Source organism: Scyliorhinus torazame, chromosome 9, assembly GCF_047496885.1.
Source record: "Scyliorhinus torazame isolate Kashiwa2021f chromosome 9, sScyTor2.1, whole genome shotgun sequence".
Taxonomy (NCBI): Eukaryota; Metazoa; Chordata; class Chondrichthyes; order Carcharhiniformes; family Scyliorhinidae; genus Scyliorhinus; species Scyliorhinus torazame.
In genome coordinates, this window is record NC_092715.1 from 6,816,240 (window position 1) to 6,841,384 (window position 25,145).

A 25,145-nucleotide genomic window follows, 5' to 3' on the forward strand; every position below is an offset into this window, starting at 1 on the left:
GGGCACAGTGATCAAGGTGGTTATGGAACAGGGCACAGTGATCAAGGTGATTCTGGAACTGCAAACAGTGATCAAGGTGATTCTGGAACTGGGCACAGTGACCAAGGTGATTCTGGAACAGGGCAGAGTGATCAAGATGGTTCTGGAACTGTGCATAGTGATCAAGGTGATTCTGGAACTAGGCACAGTGATCAAGGTGATTCTGGAACTGGGCACAGTGATCAAGGTGATTCTGGATCTGGGCACAGTGATCAAGGTGGTTATGGAACTGCAAACAGTGATCAAGGCGATTCTGGAACTGCAAACAGTGATCAAGGTGATTCTGGAACTGGACACAGTCTTCAAGGTGATTTTGGAACTGGGCACCATGATCAAGGTGATTCTGGAACTGGGCACAGTGATCAAAGTGAATCTGGAACTGGGCACAGTGTTCAAGGTGATTCTGGAACTGGGCACAGTGATCAAGGTGATTCTGGAACTGGGCACAGTGATCAAGGTGATTCTGGAACTGGGCACAGTGATCAAAGTGAATCTGGAACTGGGCACAGTGATCAAGGTGATTCTGGAACTGAAAACAGTGATCAAGGTGATTCTGGAACTGGGCACAGTGTTCAAGGTGATTCTGGAACTGGGCACAGTGATCAAAGTGAATCTGGAACTGGGCACAGTGATCAAGGTGATTCTGGAACTGAAAATAGTGATCAAGGTGATTCTGGAACTGGGCACAGTGTTCAAGGTGATTCTGGAACTGGGCACAGTGATCAAGGTGATTCTGGAACTGGGCACAGTGTTCAAGGTGATTCTGGAACTGAAAACAGTGATCAAGGTGATTCTGGAACTGCGCACAATGATCAAGGTGATTCTTGAACTGGGCACAGTGATCAAGGTGATGCTGGAACTGGAAACAGTGATCAAGGTGATTCTGGAACTGGGCACAGTGTTCAAGGTGATTCTGGAACTGGGCACAGTGATCAAGGTGATTCTGGAACTGGAAACCGTGTTCAAGGTGATTCTGGAACTGGGCACAGTGATCAAGGTGATTCTGGAACTGGAAACAGTGTTCAAGGTGATTCTGGAATTGGGCACAGTGATCAAGGTGATTCTGGAACTGGGCACAGTGATCAAGGTGATTCTGGAACTGGGCACAATGATCAAGGTGATTCTGGAACTGGGCACAGTGATCAAGGTGATTCTGGAACTGGGCACAGTGATCAAGGTGATTCTGGAACTGGGCACAGTGTTCAAGGTGATTCTGGAACAGGGCATAGTGATCAAGGTGATTCTGGAACTGGGCACAATGATCAAGGTGATTCTGGAACTGGGCACAGTGATCAAGGTGGTTATGGAACAGGGCACAGTGATCAAGGTGATTCTGGAACTGCAAACAGTGATCAAGGTGATTCTGGAACTGGGCACAGTGATCAAGGTGATTCTGGAACAGGGCAGAGTGATCAAGATGGTTCTGGAACTGTGCATAGTGATCAAGGTGATTCTGGAACTAGGCACAGTGATCAAGGTGATTCTGGAACTGGGCACAGTGATCAAGGTGATTCTGGAACTGGGCACAGTGATCAAGGTGGTTATGGAACTGCAAACAGTGATCAAGGCGATTCTGGAACTGCAAACAGTGATCAAGGTGATTCTGGAACTGGACACAGTCTTCAAGGTGATTTTGGAACTGGGCACCGTGATCAAGGTGATTCTGGAACTGGGCACAGTGATCAAAGTGAATCTGGAACTGGGCACAGTGTTCAAGGTGATTCTGGAACTGGGCACAGTGATCAAGGTGATTCTGGAACTGGGCACAGTGATCAAGGTGATTCTGGAACTGGGCACAGTGATCAAAGTGAATCTGGAACTGGGCACAGTGATCAAGGTGATTCTGGAACTGAAAACAGTGATCAAGGTGATTCTGGAACTGGGCACAGTGTTCAAGGTGATTCTGGAACTGGGCACAGTGTTCAAGGTGATTCTGGAACTGGGCACAGTGATCAAGGTGATTCTGGAACTGGGCACAATGATCAAAGTGAATCTGGAACTGGGCACAGTGATCAAGGTGATTCTGGAACTGGGCACAGTGATCAAGATTATTCTGGAACTGGGCACAGTGATCAAGGTGATTCTGGAACTGGGCACAGTGATCAAGGTGATTCTGGAACTGAAAACAGTGTTCAAGGTGATTCTGGAACTGGGCACAATGATCAAGATGATTCTGGAACTGGGCACAGTGATCAAGGTGATTCTGGAACTGGGCACAGTGATCAAGGTAGTTATGGAACTGCAAACAGTGATCAAGGCGATTCTGGAACTGCAAACAGTGATCAAGGTGATTCTGGAACTGGACACAGTCTTCAAGGTGATTTTGGAACTGGGCACCGTGATCAAGGTGATTCTGGAACTGGGCACAGTGATCAAAGTGAATCTGGAACTGGGCACAGTGATCAAGGCGATTCTGGAACTGGGCACAGTGATCAAGGTGATTCTGGAACTGGGCACAGTGATCAAAGTGTATCTGGAACTGGGTACAGTGTTCAAGGTGATTCTGGAACTGGGCACAGTGATCAAGGTGATTCTGGAACTGGGCACAGTGATCAAAGTGAATCTGGAACTGGGCACAGTGATCAAGGTGATTCTGGAACTGAAAACAGTGATCAAGGTGATTCTGGAACTGGGCACAGTGTTCAAGGTGATTCTGGAACTGGGCACAGTGATCAAGGTGATTCTGGAACTGGGCACAGTGATCAAAGTGAATCTGGAACTGGGCACAGTGATCAAGGTGATTCTGGAACTGGAAACAGTGTTCAAGGTGATTCTGGAATTGGGCACAGTGATCAAGGTGATTCTGGAACTGGGCACAGTGATCAAGGTGATTCTGGAACTGGGCACAATGATCAAGGTGATTCTGGAACTGGGCACAGTGATCAAGGTGATTCTGGAACTGGGCACAGTGATCAAGGTGATTCTGGAACTGGGCACAGTGTTCAAGGTGATTCTGGAACAGGGCATAGTGATCAAGGTGATTCTGGAACTGGGCACAATGATCAAGGTGATTCTGGAACTGGGCACAGTGATCAAGGTGGTTATGGAACAGGGCACAGTGATCAAGGTGATTCTGGAACTGCAAACAGTGATCAAGGTGATTCTGGAACTGGGCACAGTGACCAAGGTGATTCTGGAACAGGGCAGAGTGATCAAGATGGTTCTGGAACTGTGCATAGTGATCAAGGTGATTCTGGAACTAGGCACAGTGATCAAGGTGATTCTGGAACTGGGCACAGTGATCAAGGTGATTCTGGAACTGGGCACAGTGATCAAGGTGGTTATGGAACTGCAAACAGTGATCAAGGCGATTCTGGAACTGCAAACAGTGATCAAGGTGATTCTGGAACTGGACACAGTCTTCAAGGTGATTTTGGAACTGGGCACCGTGATCAAGGTGATTCTGGAACTGGGCACAGTGATCAAAGTGAATCTGGAACTGGGCACAGTGTTCAAGGTGATTCTGGAACTGGGCACAGTGATCAAGGTGATTCTGGAACTGGGCACAGTGATCAAGGTGATTCTGGAACTGGGCACAGTGATCAAAGTGAATCTGGAACTGGGCACAGTGATCAAGGTGATTCTGGAACTGAAAACAGTGATCAAGGTGATTCTGGAACTGGGCACAGTGTTCAAGGTGATTCTGAAACTGGGCACAGTGATCAAAGTGAATCTGGAACTGGGCACAGTGATCAAGGTGATTCTGGAACTGAAAATAGTGATCAAGGTGATTCTGGAACTGGGCACAGTGTTCAAGGTGATTCTGGAACTGGGCACAGTGATCAAGGTGATTCTGGAACTGGGCACAGTGTTCAAGGTGATTCTGGAACTGAAAACAGTGATCAAGGTGATTCTGGAACTGCGCACAATGATCAAGGTGATTCTTGAACTGGGCACAGTGATCAAGGTGATTCTGGAACTGGAAACAGTGATCAAGGTGATTCTGGACCTGGGCACAGTGTTCAAGGTGATTCTGGAACTGGGCACAGTGATCAAGGTGATTCTGGAACTGGAAACCGTGTTCAAGGTGATTCTGGAACTGGGCACAGTGATCAAGGTGATTCTGGAACTGGAAACCGTGTTCAAGGTGATTCTGGAATTGGGCACAGTGATCAAGGTGATTCTGGAACTGGGCACAGTGATCAAGGTGATTCTGGAACTGGGCACAATGATCAAGGTGATTCTGGAACTGGGCACAGTGATCAAGGTGATTCTGGAACTGGGCACAGTGATCAAGGTGATTCTGGAACTGGGCACAGTGTTCAAGGTGATTCTGGAACAGGGCATAGTGATCAAGGTGATTCTGGAACTGGGCACAATGATCAAGGTGATTCTGGAACTGGGCACAGTGATCAAGGTGGTTATGGAACAGGGCACAGTGATCAAGGTGATTCTGGAACTGCAAACAGTGATCAAGGTGATTCTGGAACTGGGCACAGTGATCAAGGTGATTCTGGAACAGGGCAGAGTGATCAAGATGGTTCTGGAACTGTGCATAGTGATCAAGGTGATTCTGGAACTAGGCACAGTGATCAAGGTGATTCTGGAACTGGGCACAGTGATCAAGGTGATTCTGGAACTGGGCACAGTGATCAAGGTGGTTATGGAACTGCAAACAGTGATCAAGGCGATTCTGGAACTGCAAACAGTGATCAAGGTGATTCTGGAACTGGACACAGTCTTCAAGGTGATTTTGGAACTGGGCACCGTGATCAAGGTGATTCTGGAACTGGGCACAGTGATCAAAGTGAATCTGGAACTGGGCACAGTGTTCAAGGTGATTCTGGAACTGGGCACAGTGATCAAGGTGATTCTGGAACTGGGCACAGTGATCAAGGTGATTCTGGAACTGGGCACAGTGATCAAAGTGAATCTGGAACTGGGCACAGTGATCAAGGTGATTCTGGAACTGAAAACAGTGATCAAGGTGATTCTGGAACTGGGCACAGTGTTCAAGGTGATTCTGGAACTGGGCACAGTGTTCAAGGTGATTCTGGAACTGGGCACAGTGATCAAGGTGATTCTGGAACTGGGCACAATGATCAAAGTGAATCTGGAACTGGGCACAGTGATCAAGGTGATTCTGGAACTGGGCACAGTGATCAAGATTATTCTGGAACTGGGCACAGTGATCAAGGTGATTCTGGAACTGGGCACAGTGATCAAGGTGATCCTGGAACTGAAAACAGTGTTCAAGGTGATTCTGGAACTGGGCACAATGATCAAGGTGATTCTGGAACTGGGCACAGTGATCAAGGTGATTCTGGAACTGGGCACAGTGATCAAGGTGGTTATGGAACTGCAAACAGTGATCAAGGCGATTCTGGAACTGCAAACAGTGATCAAGGTGATTCTGGAACTGGACACAGTCTTCAAGGTGATTTTGGAACTGGGCACCGTGATCAAGGTGATTCTGGAACTGGGCACAGTGATCAAAGTGAATCTGGAACTGGGCACAGTGTTCAAGGTGATTCTGGAACTGGGCACAGTGATCAAGGTGATTCTGGAACTGGGCACAGTGATCAAGGTGATTCTGGAACTGGGCACAGTGATCAAAGTGAATCTGGAACTGGGCACAGTGATCAAGGTGATTCTGGAACTGAAAACAGTGATCAAGGTGATTCTGGAACTGGGCACAGTGTTCAAGGTGATTCTGGAACTGGGCACAGTGTTCAAGGTGATTCTGGAACTGGGCACAGTGATCAAGGTGATTCTGGAACTGGGCACAGTGATCAAGGTGATTCTGGAACTGGGCACAATGATCAAAGTGAATCTGGAACTGGGGACAGTGATCAAGGTGATTCTGGAACTGGGCACAGTGATCAAAGTGAATCTGGAACTGGGCACAGTGATCAAGGTGATTCTGGAACTGAAAACAGTGTTCAAGGTGATTCTGGAACTGGGCACAATGATCAAGGTGATTCTGGAACTGGGCACAGTGTTCAAGGTGATTCTGGAACTGGGCACAGTGATCAAGGTGATTCTGGAACTGAAAACAGTGATCAAAATGATTCCTGTGCACAGTCTGAAAGATGTTATGAATTCATACTTTCAATATTATACCAGGACTGCACTAACTCTTGTTATGCCCAGAATCTAGGTTAGTTCTGAGATGTGTTGATCTGGGATCTGCAGCTACGACTGGAGTTACTGCAGCAATGCTGTGGGGTATCTGAGTCTTAGTTACTGCCTTCTGGGATTTAGCTGTACTTGGCTAAGCAGGTGGTAGTGGTGGGGGCTGTAGAACAAATGAGTAAAGGTCTCCCATTGTTACAACCTCAACCTGCTGTGAAATGTAGGTCAGCCCCAGAGAGATCTCAGTCGGTTTGCTTAGCTCCAGCTCTTTGAGCTGAGCTCGGAGTTTATTCAGGTGCGCCGGAAACCTCGATCTCTTTCTGGTTTTCCTGTTGCCGCCGTCTCAGAGTTTCTGTGAGGCATCTGTTCTGTGAGCCACCCCACAAGCTCCCAGACACGCACTACCCTGATGAGGACAAAGTGGAACCCAGCGCCGGGAGTGGGGGGGTTCAGGGAGGGAAGTGGTGGGGGGAGGGGGCATAAAGGGTAAGGGGCAATTGTACGGGAGCATTGTCGTGAGGTATGTCAGGGTGACCGGGGTAATGGCAATTTGTCTGAAAAGTGTGTGATTGGTCGGGGATGGAATGGGGGGGGAACGGGGGGGGGGTGGGGGGGGAAGGGGGTGACTGAGGGGGTGTGGAGGGTGGAAGGGGGGTTATTGAAGGGGTGGGGGCGTGATCGAGGGGGTGGGGGGTGGAAGGGCAGTGATCGGGATGTGGGGGTTGATCGGGGGGTTGGGGGTGGTGGAAGGGGAGTGACCAAGGGGGTGTGGGGGATGGAAGGGGGGTTATGGGGAGGGTGGGGAGTGAAAGGGGGGTGACTGAGGGGGTGGGGAGTGGAGGGGGGTTATTGAGGGGGTGGGGGTGATCGAGGGGGAGGGGGGTGGAAGGGGAGTGATCGGGGTGTGGGGGGGTTGGGGGGGTGATCGAGGGTGTGGGGGTGGAAGGGATTGTTCGGGGGGGTTATTGGGAGGGTGGAGGGTGAAAGGGGAGTGATCGAGTGGGTGAGGATGGAAGGGGATGATCGAGGGAGTAGGGGGTGAAAGGGGGGTTATTGAGGGGGTGGGGGAGTGATCGAGGGGGTGGGGGGTGGAAGTGGGTTATTGAGGGGGTGGGGGGTGATCGAGGGGGTGGGGGGGTTATCGAGGGGGTGGACGAGGTGATTGGTTGAGAGTGTGTGGGGCCCTTCACAATGAATTCAATCCCGGCTCAAAGCTGCCAAGCAGGAGGTGAGGGAGATATTCAGAGACAGACAGATGTGAAGATGCCGACGTTAGATCATAGAACATAGAACATTACAGCGCAGGACAGGCCCTTCGGCCCTCGATGTTGCGCCGACCTGTGAAACCACTCTAAAGCCCATCTACACTATTCCCTTATCGTCCAGATGTCTATCCAATGACCATTTGAATGCCCTTAGTGTTGGCGAGTCCACTACTGTTGCAGGCAGGGCATTCCACGCCCTCACTACTCTCTGAGTAAAGAACCTACCTCTGACATCTGTCTTATATCTATCTCCCCTCAATTTAAAGCTATGTCCCCTCGTGCCGGCCATCACCATCCGAGGAAAAAGGCTCTCACTGTCCACCCTATCCAATCCTCTGATCATCTTGTATGCCTCAATTAAGTCACCTCTTAACCTTCTTCTCTCTAACGAAAACAGCCTCAAGTCCCTCAGCCTTTCCTCATAAGATCTTCCCTCCATACCAGGCAACATTCTGGTAAATCTCCTCTGCACCCTTTCCAATGCTTCCACATCCTTCCTATAATGCGGTGACCAGAATTGCACGCAATACTCCAAATGCGGCCGCACCAGAGTTTTGTACAGCTGCAACATGACCTCATGGCTCCAAAACTCAATCCCTCTACCAATAAAAGCTAACCCACCGTACGCCTTCTTAACAACCCTCTCAACCTGGGTGGCAACTTTCAGGGATCTATGTACATGGACACCGAGATCTCTTTGCTCATCCACACTGCCAAGAATCTTACCATTAGCTCTGTCTTCCTGTTATTCCTTCCAAAATGAATCACCTCACACTTTTCTACATTAAACTCCATTTGCCACCTCTCAGCCCAGCGCTGCAGCTTATCTATGTCCCTCTGTAACTTGTAACATCCTTCCGCACTGTCCACAACTCCACTGTCATCTGAACATTTACTCACCCATCCTTCTACGCCCTCCTCCAGGTCATTTATAAAAATGAAAAACAGCAGTGGCCCCAAAACAGATTCTTGTGGTACACCACTAGTAACTGGACTCCAGTCTGAACATTTCCCATCAACCTCCACCCTTTGTCTTCTTCCAGCTAGCCAATTTCTGATCCAAACTGCTAAATCACCCTGAATCCCATGCCTCCATATTTTCTGCAGTAGCCTACTGTGGGGAACCTTATCAAACGCTTTACTGAAATCCATATACACCACATCAACTGCTTTACCCTCATCCACCTGTTTGGTCACCTTCTCAAAAAACTCAATAAGGTTTGTGAGGCACGATCTACCCTTCACAAAACCGTGTTGACTATCTCTAATCAAATTATCCCTTTCCAGATGATTATACACCCTATCTCTTATAAACCTTTCCGAGATTTTGCCCACAACAGAAGTAAGGCTCACTGGTCTATAGTTACCGGGGTTGTCTCTACTCCCCTTCTTGAACAAGGGGACAACATTTGCTATCCTCCAGTCTTCTGGCACTATTCCTGTTGACAAAGATGACTTAAAGATCAAAGCCAAAGGCTCAGCAATCTCCTCCCTAGCTTCCCAGAGAATCCTAGGATGAATCCCATCCGGCCCAGGGGACTTATCGATTTTCACACTTTCCAGAATTGCTAACACCTCCTCCTTATGAACCTCAAGCCCTTCTAGTCTAGTAGCCTGAATCTCAGTATTCTCCTCGACAACATTGTCTTTTTCCTGTATGAATACTGACGAAAAATATTCATTTAGCACCTCTCCTATCTCCTCGGACTCCAAGCACAACTTCCCACTACTGTCCGTGACGGGCCCTACTCTTACCCTAGTCATTCGTTTATTCCTGACATATCTATAGAAAGCTTCAGGGTTATCCTTGATCCTACCTGCCAAAGACTTCTCATGTCCCCTCCTGGCTCTACTTAGCTCTCTCTTTATGTCCTTCCTAGCTAACTTGTAACTCTCGAGCACCCTAACTGAACCTTCATGTCTCATCTTTACATAAGCCTCCTCTTGACAAGTGTTTCGACTGCTTTAGTAAACCACGGTTCCCTTGCTCGACCACTTCCTCCCTGCCTGACGGGTACATACTTATCAAGGACACGCAGTAGCTGTTCCTTGAACAAGCTCCACATTTCCATTGTGCCCATCCCCTGAAGTTTTCCTCTCCATCCGATGTATCCTAAGTGTTGCCTCATCGCATCATAATTGCCTTTCCCCCAGATATAACTCTTGCCCTGGGGTATATACCTATCCCTTTCCATCACTAAAGTAAACATAATCGAATTGTGGTCACTTTCACCAAAGTTCTCACCTACCTCCAAATCTAACACCTGTCCTGGTTCATTACCCAGTACCAAACCCAATATGGCCTTGCCTCTCGTTGGCCTATCTACATACTGTGTCAGGAAACCCTCCTGTACACATTGGACAAAAACGGACCCATCTAAAGTACTCGAACTATAGCGTTTCCAGTCAATATTTGGAAAGTTAAACTACCCTGTTGCTTTCGCTCCTATCCAGAATCATCTTTGCAATCCTTTCCTCTACATCTCTGGAACTTTTCGGAGGCCTATAGAAAACTCCTAACAGGATGACCTCTCCTTTCCTGTTTCTAACCTCAGCCCATACTACCTCAGTAGACGAGACCTCATCAAACGTCCTTTCTGCCACCGTAATACTGTCCTTGGCTAACAATGCCACCCCTCCCCCTCTTTTACCACCTTCCCTGAGCTTACTGAAATATCTAAACCCCGGAACCTGCAACAACCATTCCTGTCCCTGCTCTATCCATGTCTCTGAAATGGCCACAACATCGAAGTCCCAGGTACCAACCCATGCCGCAAGTTCACCCACCTTATTCCGGATGCTCCTGGCATTGAAGAAGACATACTTTAAACCACCTTCCTGTCTGCCGGTACACTCCTGCAACTTTGAAACCTTACTCATGACCTCACTACTCTCAACCTCCTGTATACTGGAGCTACAATTCAGGTTCCCAAGCCCCTGCTGAACTAGTTTAAACCCTCCCGAAGAGCATTCGCAAATTTCCCCCCCAGGATATTGGTACCCCTCTGGTCCAGGTGTAGACCATCACATTTGTAGAGGTCCCACTGACCCCAGAATGAGGAATGAGCCCCAATTATCCAGGAATCTGAAACCCTCCCTCCTGGACCATCCCTGTAGCCATGTGTTCATCTCCTCTCTCTCCCATACCGGGCAGCATGGTAGCATTGTGGATAGCGCAATTGCTTCACAGCTCCAGGGTCCCAGGTTCGATTCCAGCTTGGGTCACTGTCTGTGCGGGGTCTGCACATCCTCCCCGTGTGTGCGTGGGTTTCCTCCGGGTGCTCCGGTTTCCTCCCACAGTCCAAAGATGTGCAGGTTAGGTGGATTGGCCGTGATAAATTGCCCTTAGTGTCCAAAATTGCCCGTAGTGTTGGGTGGGGTTACTGGGTTATGGGGATAGGGTGGAGGTGTTGACTTGGGTAGGGTGCTCTTTCCAAGAGCCGATGCAGACTCGATAGGCCGAATGGCCTCCTTCTGCACTGTAAATTCTCTGATAATCTATTCCTCGTCTCGCTATCACGTGGCACGGGTAACAACGCAGAGATAATAACTCTGTTTGTCCGAGATCTAAGTTTACACCCTAGCTCCCTGAATTCCTGCCTTACATCCCTATCCATTTTCCTACCTATGTCGTTGGTACCTATGTGGACCACGACTTGGGGCTACTCCCCCTCCCCCTTAGCGATCCCGAAAACACGATTCGAGTCATCACGCACCCTGGCACCTGGGAGGCAACACACCAACCGCGAGTCTCTCTCGTTCCCACAGAATCTCCTATCTATCCCCCTAACTATGGAGTCTCCAATGACGAATGCTCTACTCCTCTCCCCCCTTGCCTTCTGAGCAACAGGGACAGACTCTGTGCCAGAGACCTGTACTCCATGGCTTACCCCTGGTAAGTCCCCTCCCCAACAGTATCCAAAGCGGTATACTTGTTACTGAGGGGAACGACCACAGGGGATCCCTGTACTGACTGCTTCCTCACAGCCCCTTTCACCGTCACCCATCTATCTTTATTCTTCGGAGTAACTACATCCCTCAAGCTTCTATCTATGACCACCTCTGCCCCCGAATGATCCGAAGTTCATCCAGCTCCAGCTCCAGTTCCCTAAAGTGGTTTCTGAGGAGCTGGAGATGGGTACACTTCCCACAGATGAAATCAGCAGGGACACTGACGGCGTCCCTCACCTCAAACATTCTGCAGGAGGAACTTTGCACTGCCTTCCCTGCCATCTCCTCTGGATAAAAAAAGAAAAAGAAAGAAAGAGCTTACCTATTATTCACTCCCCTTCTCAGCAAGCACTCACTCAGCAACCTCTGCGCCCCGCACGATAGCACCTGAGGGAAAATAAAAGAAAAACTACTTACCAGTCACCAGCCAATCCCTTACCTGCAGGCTGTGACTTCACGGTTCAACTTCTTTCTACTTCTACCTGCCCTCGAGCCTTCCTCTTGACCTTTACAGCTGTTGGTTTTTGTTTTGGTCATTTGGCAACAGTTCCTCCACAAACCACCTTCTAGTGAGGGTGAGCACAACAGACGTATGCAAGTTGCCCCCGCTACAGCCAATCAGCAGCTCTGCTCTACTGCCCTCTGCTGGATGCTTGTCTTCACTTGAACAGCTAGGGTCTCTTGCTTAGGTACACCTTCAAGTTAGGGCAGTGGACTGCGGTCTTACAAGTCTTACAACACTTCTAACTTAAGACACAGAGTAATCGGACACCACTGGGAGCGCCCAGAGAGAGGGCCCAACGGAAACCAGGTAGGGAGAGGGAGAGAGAGAGTGAGTGTGAGAGACAGGAAGACAGCTGGTCCCTACCCACAGACACTGAGTGAGATTGGAGCCGGGATTCCGAGAGGCTGAATTTACTCACCGGTTCGCAGACTTGACTCAGGAGTTTGTGAGCGGCAGCTCCTTCCATTGGCTGCTCCGACTCACAGATCGATCAAAACCATCATTTCCTCAGCAAGGGGAAATCACACCCACACCGGCAACGTCCAGCACAGGCATGGATAGAGTGGATGGGCAGGCACTCTTTCCCAGGGCGGAGGGGTCAGGCACCAGGGGGCATGGTTTAAGGTCCATGGGGCAAAGTTTCGAGGGGATGTGCGAGGCAGGTTTTTTACACAGGGGGTGGTGAGTGCCTGGAACGCGTTGCCAGGGGAGGTTGTGGAAGCAGATACAATAACGGCGTTCAAAAGGCACCTCGACAAACACATGGACAGGACGGGTATAGAGGGACACGGCACAAGGAAGTGCTGAGGGTTTCGGCTAAGGGTGGTATCATGACTGGTACAGGCTTGGAGGGCCAAAGGGCCTGTTCCTGGGCTGTATTGTTCGTTGTTCTTTGTTTTTTGTTATGTCCAGGAGCGAATCATAGAACATGGAACTGTACAGCACAGTACAGGCCCTTCGGCCCACGATGTTGTGCCGAACTAGTCTGAAACTAAGATCAAATCAGCCTACTCCCAATCATTCTGGTGCACTCCATATGCCTATCCGATAACCGCTTGAAAGTTCCTAATTGTCCGACTCCACTATCACAGCAGGCAGTCCATTCCACACCCTAACCATTCTCTGAGTAAAGAACCTACCTCGGACATCCCTCCTATATCTCCCACCTGAACCTTATAGTTATGCCCCCTTGTAACAGCTACATCCACCCAAGGAAATATTCTCTGAATGTCCACTCTATCTATCCCCTCATCATCTTATAAACCTCTATTAAGTCGCCTCTCATCCTCCTCCGCTCCAAAGAGAAAAGCCCTCGCTCCCTCAACCTTTCCTCATAAGACCTATCCTCCAAAACAGGCAGCATCCTGGTAAATCTCCTCTGCACCCTTTCCAATGCTTCCACATCCTTCCTATAGTGAGGTGACCAGAACTGCACACAATACTCCAAATGTGGTCTAAGAAGGTCTAGTACAGTTGCAGCATAACCTCACGGCTCTTAAACTCAATCCCCCTGTTAATAAACGCTAACACACTATAGGCTTTCTTCACGGCTCGATCCACATAGGTGGCAACTTTCAGAGATCTATGGACATGAACTCCGAGATCTCTCTGCTCCTCCACATTCCTCAGAACCCTGCCGTTAACCCTGTAATCCGCATTCAAATTTGTCCTACCAAAATGAATCACCTCGCACTTATCAGGGTTAAACTCCATCTGCCATTTTTCGACCCAGCTCTGCATCCTATCAATGTCTCTTTGCAGCCCACAACAGCCCTCCATATTATCCACTACTCCACCAATCTTGGTGTCATCAGCAAATTTACTGACCCACCCTTCAGCCCCCTCCTCCAAGTCATTGATAAAAATCACAAATAGCAGAGGACCCAGCACTGATCCCTGTGGTACATCGCTGGTAACTGGTCTCCAGTCTGAAAATTTTCCATCCACCACCGCCCTCTGTCTTCTATGTGATAGCCAGTTACTTATCCAATTGGCCAAATCTCCCTCTATGCCATGCCTCCTTAATTTCTGCATGAGCCGACCATGGGGCACCTTATCAAACGCCTGACTAAAATCCATGTGTACGACATCAACTGCTCTACTTTCATCTATGTACTTAGTTACCTCCTCAAAGAATACAATCAAACTTGTGAGGCAAGACTTACCCCTCACAAATCCGTGCTGACTATCCTGGATTAAGCAGTATCTTTCCAAATGATCATAAATCCTATCCCTCAGGATCCTTTCCAATAATTTACCTATGACCGAAGTGAGACCAACTGGCCTATAATTCCCAGGGTTATACCTATTCCCTTTCTTGAACAATGGGACAACATTCACCTCTCTCCGGTCTTCTGGCACTATTCCTGTCGACAGAGAGGACATAAAGATCAAAGCCAAAGGCTCTGCAATCTCATCCCTCGTCCCCTAGTATATATCCAATCAGGCCCAGGGGACTTATCTATCCTCAGGCCTCTCAAAATTTCTAACACATCTTCCTTCCGAATATCTACCTCCTCCAGCCTACCAGCCTGGATCGCACTATCCTCCTCAACAACATGGCCCCTCTCCTTTGTGAACACTGAAGAAAAGTATTCATTTAGGGTCTCTCCTATATCTTCAGACTCCATGCACACGTTCCCACTACTGTCCTTGACCGGCCCTAACTTCACCTTGGTCATCCTTTTATTCCTCACATAAGTGTAAAAAGCCTTGGGGTTTTCCTTGAGCCTACCCACCAAGGACTTCTCATGCCCCCTCCTAGCTCTCCTGAGCCCTTTCTTGAGCTCCTTCCTAGCTATCTTGTATCCCTCAAGTGCCCTAACTGAACCTTGTTTTCTCATCCTTACATAAGCCCCCTTCTTCTTCTTGACAAGACATTCAACCTATTTTGTAAACCATGGTTCCCTCACTCGACCATTTCCTCCCTGCCTGGCAGGGACATACATATCAAGGAAACGCAGTGTTTGCTCCTTGAACAAGCTCCACATCTCAATTGTGCCTATCCCTGACCGTTCCTGTTTCCATCTTATGCTCCCCAATTCTTGCCTAATCGCATCGTAATTACCCTTCCCCCAGTTATAAACCTTGCCCTGTCGTATAAAGAACAAAGAAAATTACAGCACAGGAACAGGCCCTTCGGCCCTCCCAGCCTGCGCCGATCCAGATCCTTTATCTAAACCTGTCGCCTATTTTCCAAGGATCTACTTCCCTCTGTTCCCCGCCCGTTCATATATCTGTCTAGATGCATCTTAAATGATGCTATCGTGCCCGCCTCTACCACCTCCGCTGGCAAAGCGTTCCAGACACCCACCACCCTCTGCGTAAAAAACTTTCCACCCACATCTCCCTTAAACTTTCCCCCTCTCACCTTGAAATTGTGACCTCTTGTAATTGACACCCCCACTCTTGGAAAAAGCTTGTTGCTATCCACCCTGTCCATACCTCTCATAATTTTATAGACCTCAATCAGGTCCCCCCTCAACCTCCGTCTTTCCAACGAAAACAATCCGAATCTACTCAACCTTTCTTCATAGCTAGCACCCTCCATACCAGGCAACATCCTGGTGAACCTCCTCTGCACCCTCTCTAAAACATCCACATCCTTCTGGTAATGTGGCGGCCAGAACTGCACGCAGTATTCCAAATGTGGCCTAACCAAAGTCCTATACAACTGTAACAATCCCTGCCGACTCTTGTACTCAATACCCCGTCCGATGAAGGAAAGCATGCTGTATGCCTTCTTGACCACTCTATCGACCTGCGTTGCCACCTTCAGGGTAAAATGCACCTGAACTCCCAGATCTCTCTGTACATCAATTTTCCCCAGGACTCTTCCATTGACCGTATACTCTGCTCTTGAATTAGATCTTCCAAAATGCATCACCTCGCATTTGCCTGGATTGAACTCCATCTGCCATTTCTCTGCCCAACTCTCCAATCTATCTATATTTTGCTGTATTCTCTGACAGTCCTCCTCGCTATCTGCAACTCCACCAATCTTTGTGTCATCTGCAAACTTGCGAATCAGACCACCTATACCTTCGTCCAGATCATTTATGTATATTACAAACAACAGTGGTCCGAGCACGGATCCCTGTGGAACACCACTAGTCACCTTTCTCCATTGTGAGACACTCCCTTCCACCACTACTCTCTGTCTCCTGTTGCCCAGCCAGTTCTTTATCCATCTAGCTCGTACACCCTGAACCCCATACGACTTCACTTTTTCCATCAACCTGCCATGGGAAACTTTATCAAACGCCTTACTGAAGTCCATGTATATGACATCTACAGCCCTTCCCTCATCAATTAACTTTGTCACTTCCTCAAAGAATTCTATTAGGTTTGTAAGACATGACCTTCCCTGCACAAAACCATGCTGCCTATCACTGATACTGTTGCTGATTTTCTCCTTGGTTCAATTGCTGTTTTATTACCTTTGCTCTCGAGACGCCAGGTATCTTTATGATGCCGCCACGAGGTTCAAGTCCGAGTTATGATTAATAATCCAATACACCGATTAGTAAGATTCAAATCAAAGCACATTTATTATACACAGTAATCGCTACTCATGCACAAATTCTAAGTCTAAGCTACTTCTATAACTAACAGGCCGATACTTAACTTGGAACTGGCCCACCAGGTCAGGGGAACAAATGGCCTTTTGTTCGGGTTCTGAGTCTGCGGGATTCGAAGATGGTACGGATTGGTAGCTAGGAGCACCTATCTCGTAACGAGCGTTGAATTAAGACTTACTTTGTTCGGGGGTCACTGCACCGGTCACGGTCAATGTTGGTTCGTGTTGCTGGGTGACCCGGGCAGGACGCAGAGGTGAAGATGTGAAGAGAGTGATTTGAACTTGGGGCTCAGTTCTTATAGTCCCCAGGGGCTTCCCGCCTTTCGGGGCGGACCCTGTACCTGGTCCAAAGTGATTGGACTTTGTCCCAATCGCTGGGTTCGATTTCTCCAATACTGGAGCGGTTCCCTGATCGATGGGCGGTCTTGAGGTGCTCGTTCTCCTCCTTTGTGTTGGCTCCTGCTGGCGCCGAGGAGTCTGGCTTTGCTTTGTGTGTCCAAAATGTTACTTATTGTTCCCGGGGATTGCTCATCAGTATGCAGATGGCTGCTACTTTGTTATGCTGATGGTCGCTGGTATCAATGTTGTCTGGCCTTTGCCGAGGTAAATACAGAGCAAACCTGTTGCTGCTGGTTTCTGTCTTGTTGGCTGACTTTCCCATCAGCCTTTGTCGTTCGCCATTTTAAATCGGGAGTTGGCCAATTTAGGTGGCTACAGTTCATGTAGCTCCAGCTCCAGTTCCCTAACACGGTCTTTGAGGAGCTGGAGATGGGTGCACTTCCCGCAGGTGAACTCAGTCATGTGAGTGTCCCTTTACGCAAGGTTTTTGTCTTATCGCATGGCTTCAGTGATGTCATTGTGTGGGTGGAGCTGGGCTGTGGCTGTGGGTTTTTACTTTCGCTTTCAGTTTTGACTGCTGTGTACTCAGACAGAGAAAATAAGACTTTTGGCCCATCTCTCACTATTCTCATTTTAAATATCTTGAATTCGGAATGAGGGAAAAAGAACAAATAGCCCTAGCAGGACAAAAAGAAAAGGAGACGGAGGAAAGGGAAAAAGAATGAATAGGATCATAGAATTTACAGTGCAGAAGGAGGCCATTCGGTCCATCGCGTTTGCACCGGCTCTTGGAAAGAGCACCCTACCCCACACAGACACGGGGAGAATGTGCAAACTCCACACAGACAGTGACCCAAGCTGGGAATCGAACCTGAGACCCTGAAGCTGTGAAGCAACTGTGCTAACCACTGTGCTACCGTGCTGCCCACCATAGCCCGAGCCGAACAAAAAGCGAGAGAAACGGAGGTACAGATCAGGGAAAAAGAAAAAGAGAGGAGAAAGAAAAAGAGAGAGACTTTGAACTTCAGAAACTGGCCTTGAAACGTGAACGTCAGTTAAAATTGGCGGAGGTTAAAGGGAAGCGTACAGTCTGAGGAGAGTGATGAGGATAGTGAGAAAGAGCAAGAGAGTCATCGATGAAGACTTGGTGGGGTTATATTTGAATATGTCCAAGCATTGCCAAGGTTTGATGAGAAGGATGTAGAAGCCTTTTTTATTTCATTTGAGAAAGTAGCTAAACAAAACACAGGACATGTGGGTATTACTGATTCAAACAAAGTTTGTAGGTAGAGCTAGTGAAATGTTTGCATCACTACCGGAGGAGGTATCTGGGACGTATGAGTAGGTGAAAAAATCTTGGATGCATATGAACTAGTGCCTGAAGCCCACAGATAAAGGTTTAGAAATTTAAGGAAAGAACCTGGTCAAACATAGAGTTTGAAAGGATCAAACAGAGTAATTTTGATAGGTGGATAAGGGATTTGAAAATAGACCAAACGTATGAAGCTCTTAGAGAAATTATAATTTTGGAGGAGTTTAAAAATTCAATTCTTGAAGTAGCGAGAACTCATGTGGAAGAGCAGAGGGTTAAAATTGCGAGATGAGCAGCAGACATGGCAGATGATTATAAATTAGATCAGAAATCAAAGTTTGGTTTCTGACATCAGTTTCAGCCGGTGAGGGATAGAAACTGGGGACATGAGAAATACTCAAGTGGTAAAGGTAAAGGTGATCTGATGGGAGACAATAAGGAGAGTGTACCTCATTAAAAATGAAATCCAGAATGGTGGAAGAGAAATGAAAAGTTTCAAATGTTTTCACTGTAATAAACTAGGCCATGTAAAGTCACAGTGTTGGTGGTTGAAGAAAAGCACTGGGAAGGCTGATGTGGTAAAACAGGATAAGACAGTGGGGTTTGTTAAAGTGGTAAAGGAAAGCCCAAGGGAAGCGAAGGAGGTGCAAAAGATTGTACAGCCTGTTCAAGAGGTGATTAATAAGAAGGTGCCAGATGTCTTCAAAGAATTTACTTGTGTGGGTAAAGTTTACTCATGTGTATCAGGAGGAGCAGGTAAAGAAGTCAGAATTTTAAGAGATACGTCAATCTTTAATGGTAAGAGATGAGGAATTATGTAGTTTGGGAAGAATGTTGCCAGAAAAGGTGGTGATATGTGGAATTCAGGGTGACAAGAGTAGCGTTCCATTATATAAGGGAAGGTTGGAAAGTCCAGTGAAGAGTGGTGAAGTGGTAGTAGGAATAATAGAGAAATTATCTTGTCCAGCAATACAGTTTATCTTGGGTAATGATACAGCAGGATCGCAGGTGGGAGTGATGCCTACTGTTTTTGATAATCCAGTGGAAAATCAAAGAACTGAATTGTTGAAGGATGAATATCCAGGGATTTGTCCTGATTGTGTAGTAACAAGGTCGCAAAGTCACAGGTTAAGGCAAGAGGAGAAATCAAAGAGTGAAGATGAAGTTGAAGTGCAATTATCAGAAACGATTTTTGATCAGATGGTTGGAAAATAACAAGAACAGGTGGAGGATGAGGCGGATATTTTTAGTTCAGGAAAGTTGGAGGATTTGCAACAGAAAGATATAGAAATAAAACGGATGTATCAGAAAGCATTCGCGGAAGAGGAATCTGAATGTCTACCAGAATGTTATTGCCTTAAAAATGAAGTCTAAATGAGAAAATGGAGACCTTTACATATGCAGGCGGATGAAAAGCTGAATCGAACCCCGTGCTGTCCCTGTCCCAGGAGAGTTTGATGGGGACAGTGCTGAGGGAGCTTTACTCTGTATCTAACCCCGTGCTGTCCCTGTCCTGGGAGTGTTTGATGGGGACAGTGTAGAGGGAGCTTTACTCTGTATCTAATCCTGTGCTGTACCTGCCCTGGGAGTGTTTGATGGGGACAGTGTAGAGGGAGCTTTACTCTGTATCTAATCCTGTGCTGTACCTGTCCTGGGAGTGTTTGATGGGGACAGTGTAGAGGGAGCTTTACTCTGTATCTAACCCCATGTTGTACCTGTCCTGGGAGTGATTGATGGGGACAGTGTAGAGGGAGCTTTACTCTCCATCTAACCCCCTGCTGTACCTGTCCTGGGAGTGTTTGATGGGGACAGTGCAGAGGGAGATTTACTCTGTGTCTAACCCCGTGCTGTACCTGTCCTGGGAGAGTTTGATGGGGACAGTGTAGAGGGAGCTTTACTCTGTATCTAACCCCGTGCTGTACCTGTGCTGGGAGTGTTTGATGGGGACAGTGTAGAGGGAGCTTTACTCTGTACCTAACCACGTGCTGTCCCTGTCCTGGGAGTGTTTGATGGGGACAGTGTAGAGGGAGCTTTATCCTGTATCTAACCCCGTGCTGTACCTGTGCTGGGAGTGTTTGATGGGGACAGTGTAGAGGGAGCTTTACTCTGTATCTAACCCCGTGCTGTACCTGTCCTGGGAGTGTTTGATGGGGTCAGTGTAGAGGGAGCTTTACTCTGTATCTAACCCCGTGCTGTACCTGTCCCAGGAGAGTTTGATGGGGACAGTGCTGAGGGAGCTTTACTCTGTACCTAACCCCGTGCTGTACCTGTCCCAGGAGAGTTTGATGGGGACAGTGCTGAGGGAGCTTTACTCTGTATCTAACCCCGTGCTGTCCCTGTCCTGGGAGTGTTTGATGGGGACAGTGTAGAGGGAGCTTTACTCTGTATCTAACCCCGTGCTGTGCCTGTCCTGAGAGTGTTTGATGGGGTCAGTGTAGAGGGAGCTTTACTCTGTATCTAACCCCGTGCTGTGCCTGTCCTGGGAGTGTTTGATGGGGACAGTGTAGCGGGAGCTTTACTCTCTATCTAACCCCGTGCTGTACCTGTCCCAGGAGAGTTTGATGGGGACAGTGCTGAGGGAGCTTTACTCTGTATCTAACCCGGTGCTGTACCTGTCCCAGGAGAGTTTGATGGGGACAGTGCTGAGGGAGCTTTACTCTGGATCTTACCCCGTGCTGTACCTGTCCTGGGAGTGTTTGATGGGGACAGTGCTGAGGGAGCTTTACTCAGTATCTAACCCCGTGCTGTACCTGTCCTGGGAGTGTTTGACAGGGACAGTGTAGAGGGAGCTTTACTCTGCATCTAACCCCGAGCTGTACCTGTCCTGGGAGTGTTTGATGCGGACAGTGTAGAAGGAGCTTTACTCTGTATCTAACCCCGTGCTGTACCTGTCCTGGGAGTGTTTGATGGGGACAGTGTAGAGGGAGCTTTACTCTGTATCTAACCCCGAGCTGTACCTGTCCTGGGAGTGTTTGATGGGGACAGTGGAGAGGGAGCTTTACTCTGTATCTAACACCGAGCTGTACCTGTCCTTGGAGTGTTTGATGGGGACAGTGTAGAGGGAGCTTTACTCTGTATCTAAACCCGTGCTGTCCCTGTCCTGGGAGTGTTTGATGAGGACAGTGTAGAGGGAGCTTTACTCTGTATCTAAACCCGTGCTGTACCTGTCCTGGGAGTGTTTGATGGGGACAGTGTAGAGGGAGCTTTACTCTGTATCTAAACCCGTGCTGTCCCTGTCCTGGGAGTGTTTGATGCGGACAGTGTAGAGGGAGCTTTACTCTGTATCTAACCCCGTGCTGTACCTGTCCTGGGAGTTTTTGATGGGGGACAGTGTAGAGGGAGCTTTATTCTGTATCTAACCCCGTGCTGTACCTGTCCTGGGAGTGTTTGATGGGGACAGTGTCGAGGGAGCTTTACTCTGTATCTAACCCAGTGCTGTACCTGTCCTGGGAGTGTTTGATGCGGACAGTGTAGAGGGAGCTTTACTCTGTATCTAACCCCGTGCTGTACCTGTCCTGGGAGTGTTTGATGGGGACAGTGTAGAGGGAGCTTTACTCTTTATCTAAACCCGTGCTGTACCTGTACCGGGAGTGTTTGATGGGGACAGTGTAGAGGGAGCTTTACTCTGTATCTAACCCCGTGCTGTACCTGTCCTGGGAGTGTTTGAGGGGGACAGTGCAGAGGGAGCTTTACTCTGTGTCTAACCCCATGCTGTCCCTATCCTGGGAGTGTTTGATGGGGACAGTGTGGTGGGAGCTTTACTCTGTATCTAACCCCGTGCTGTACCTGTCCTGGGAGAGTTTGATGGGGACAGTGCTGAGGGAGCTTTACTCTGTATCTAACCCCGTGCTGTACCTGTCCTGGGAGTGTTTGATGGGGACAGTGTAGACGGAGCTTTACTCTGTATCTAACCCCGTGCTGTACCTGTCCTGGGAGTGTCAGATGGGGACAGTGTAGAGGGAGCTTTACTCTGTATCTAACCCCGTGCTGTACCTGTCCTGGGAGTGTTTGATGGGGACAGTGTAGAGGGAGCTTTACTCTGTATCTAACCCCGTGCTGTACCTGTCCTGGGAGAGTTTGATGGGGACAGTGCTGAGGGAGCTTTACTCTGTATCTAACCCCGTGCTGTACCTGTCCTGGGAGTGTTTGATGGGGACAGTGTAGAGGGAGCTTTACTCTGTATCTAACCCCGTGCTGTACCTGTCCTGGGAGTGTCAGATGGGGACAGTGTAGAGGGAGCTTTACTCTGTATCTAACCCCGTGCTGTACCTGTCCTGGGAGTGTTTGATGGGGACAGTGTAGAGGGAGCTTTACTCTGTATCTAATCCTGTGCTGTACCTGTCCTGGGAGTGTTTGATGGGGACAGTGTAGAGGGAGCTTTATTCTGTTTCTAACCCTGTGCTGTACCTGTCCTGGGAGTGTTTGATGGGGACAGTGTAGAGAGAACTTTACTCTGTATCTAACCCCGTGCTGTACCTGTCCTGGGGGTGTTCAATGGGGACAGTGTAGAGGGAGCTTAACTCTGTAACTAATCCTGTGGTGTACCTGTCCTGGGAGTGTTTGATGGGGACAGTGTAGTGGGAGCTTTACTCTGTATCTAACCCTATGCTGTCCCTGTCCTGGAAGTGTTTGATGGGCACAGTGTAGAGGGAGCTTTACTCTGTATCTAACCCTGTGATGTCCCTGTCCTGGGAGTGTATGGTGGGGACAGTGTAGAGGGAGCTTTACTCTGTATCTAACCGTGCTGTACCTGTCCTGGGAGAGTTTGATGGGCACAGTGTAGAGGGAGCTTTACTCTGTATCTAACCCTGTGATGTCCCTGTCCTGGGAGTGTATGATGGGGACAGTGTAGAGGGAGCTTTACTCTGTATCTAACCGTGCTGTACCTGTCCTGGGAGAGTTTGATGGGGACAGTGTAGAGGGAGCTTTACTCTGTATCTAACCCCGTGCTGTATCTGTCCTGGGAGTGTTTGATGGGGACAGTGTAGAGGGAGCTTTACTCTGTATCTAACCCCGTGCTGTACCTGTCCTGGGAGTGTTTGATGGGGACAGTGTAGAGGGAGCTTTACTCTGTATCTAACCCGGTGCTGTACCTGTCCTGGGAGTGTTTGATGGGAACAGTGTAGAGGTAGCTTTCCTCTGTATCTAACACCGTGATGTACCTGTCCTGGGAGTGTTTGATGGGAACAGTGTAGAGGGAGCTTTCCTCTGTATCTAACACCGTGATGTATCTGTCCTGGTAGTGTTTGTTGGGGTCAATGTAGTGGGAGCTTTACTCTGTATCTAATCCCGTGCTTTTCCTGTCCTGGGAGTGTTTGATGGGGACAGTGTAGAGGGAGCTTTACTCTGTCTCTAACCCTGTGCTGTCCCTGTCCTGGGAGTGTTTGATGGGGTCAGTGTAGAGGGAGCTTTATTCTGTAAGTCACCCCGTGCTGTACCTGTCCTGGGAATGTTTGATGGGGACAGTGTAGAGGGAGCTTTACTCTGTATCTAACCCCGTGCTGTACCTGTCCTGGGAGTGTTTGATGGGGTCAGTGTAGAGGGAGCTTTACTCTGTATCTAACCCCGTGCTGTACCTGTCCCAGGAGAGTTTGATGGGGACAGTGCTGAGGGAGCTTTACTCTGTATCTAACCCGGTGCTGTACCTGTCCTGGGAGTGTTTGATGGGGACAGTGCTGAGGGAGCTTTACTCTGTATCTTACCCCGTGCTGTACCTGTCCTGGGAGTGTTTGATGGGGACAGTGCTGAGGGAGCTTTACTCAGTATCTAACCCCGTGCTGTACCTGTCCTGGGAGTGTTTGACAGGGACAGTGTAGAGGGAGCTTTACTCTGTATCTAACCCCGTGCTGTACCTGTCCTGGGAGTGTTTGATGCAGACAGTGTAGAGGGAGTTTACTCTGTATCTAACCCCGAGCTGTACCTGTCCTGGGAGTGTTTGATGCGGACAGTGTAGAAGGAGCTTTACTCTGTATCTAACCCCGTGCTGTACCTGTCCTGGGAGTGTTTGATGGGGACAGTGTAGAGGGAGCTTTACTCTGTATCTAACCCCGAGCTGTACCTGTCCTGGGAGTGTTTGATGGGGACAGTGGAGAGGGAGCTTTACTCTGTATCTAACCCCGAGCTGTACCTGTCCTTGGAGTGTTTGATGGGGACAGTGTAGAGGGAGCTTTACTCTGTATCTAAACCCGTGCTGTCCCTGTCCTGGGAGTGTTTGATGAGGACAGTGTAGAGGGAGCTTTACTCTGTATCTAAACCCGTGCTGTCCCTGTCCTGGGAGTGTTTGATGCGGACAGTGTAGAGGGAGCTTTACTCTGTATCTAACCCCGTGCTGTACCTGTCCTGGGAGTGTTTGATGGGGGACAGTGTAGAGGGAGCTTTACTCTGTATCTAACCCCGTGCTGTACCTGTCCTGGGAGTGTTTGATAGGGACAGTGTAGAGGGAGCTTTACTCTGTATCAAACCCCGTGCTGTACCTGTCCTGGGAGTGTTTGATGGGGACAGTGTAGAGGGAGCTTTACTCTGTATCTAAACCCGTGCTGTCCCTGTCCTGGGAGTGTTTGATGCGGACAGTGTAGAGGGAGCTTTACTCTGTATCTAACCCCGTGCTGTACCTGTCCTGGGAGTGTTTGATGGGGGACAGTGTAGAGGGAGCTTTACTCTGTATCTCACCCCGTGCTGTACCTGTCCTGGGAGTGTTTGATGGGGACAGTGTAGAGGGAGCTTTACTCTGTATCTAACCCCGTGCTGTACCTGTCCTGGGAGTGTTTGATGGGGGACAGTGTAGAGGGAGCTTTACTCTGTATCTAACCCCGTGCTGTACCTGTCCTGGGAGTGTTTGATGGGGACAGTGTAGAGGGAGCTTTTCTCTGTATCTAACCCCGTGCTGTACCTGTCCTGGGAGTGTTTGATGGGGACAGTGTAGAGGGAGCTTTACTCTGTATCTCAACCCGTGCTGTACCTGTCCCGGGAGTGTTTGATGGGGACAGTGTAGAGGGAGCTTTACTCTGTATCTAACCCCGTGCTGTACATGTCCTGGGAGTGTTTGATGGGGACAGTGTAGAGGGAGCTTTACTCTGTATC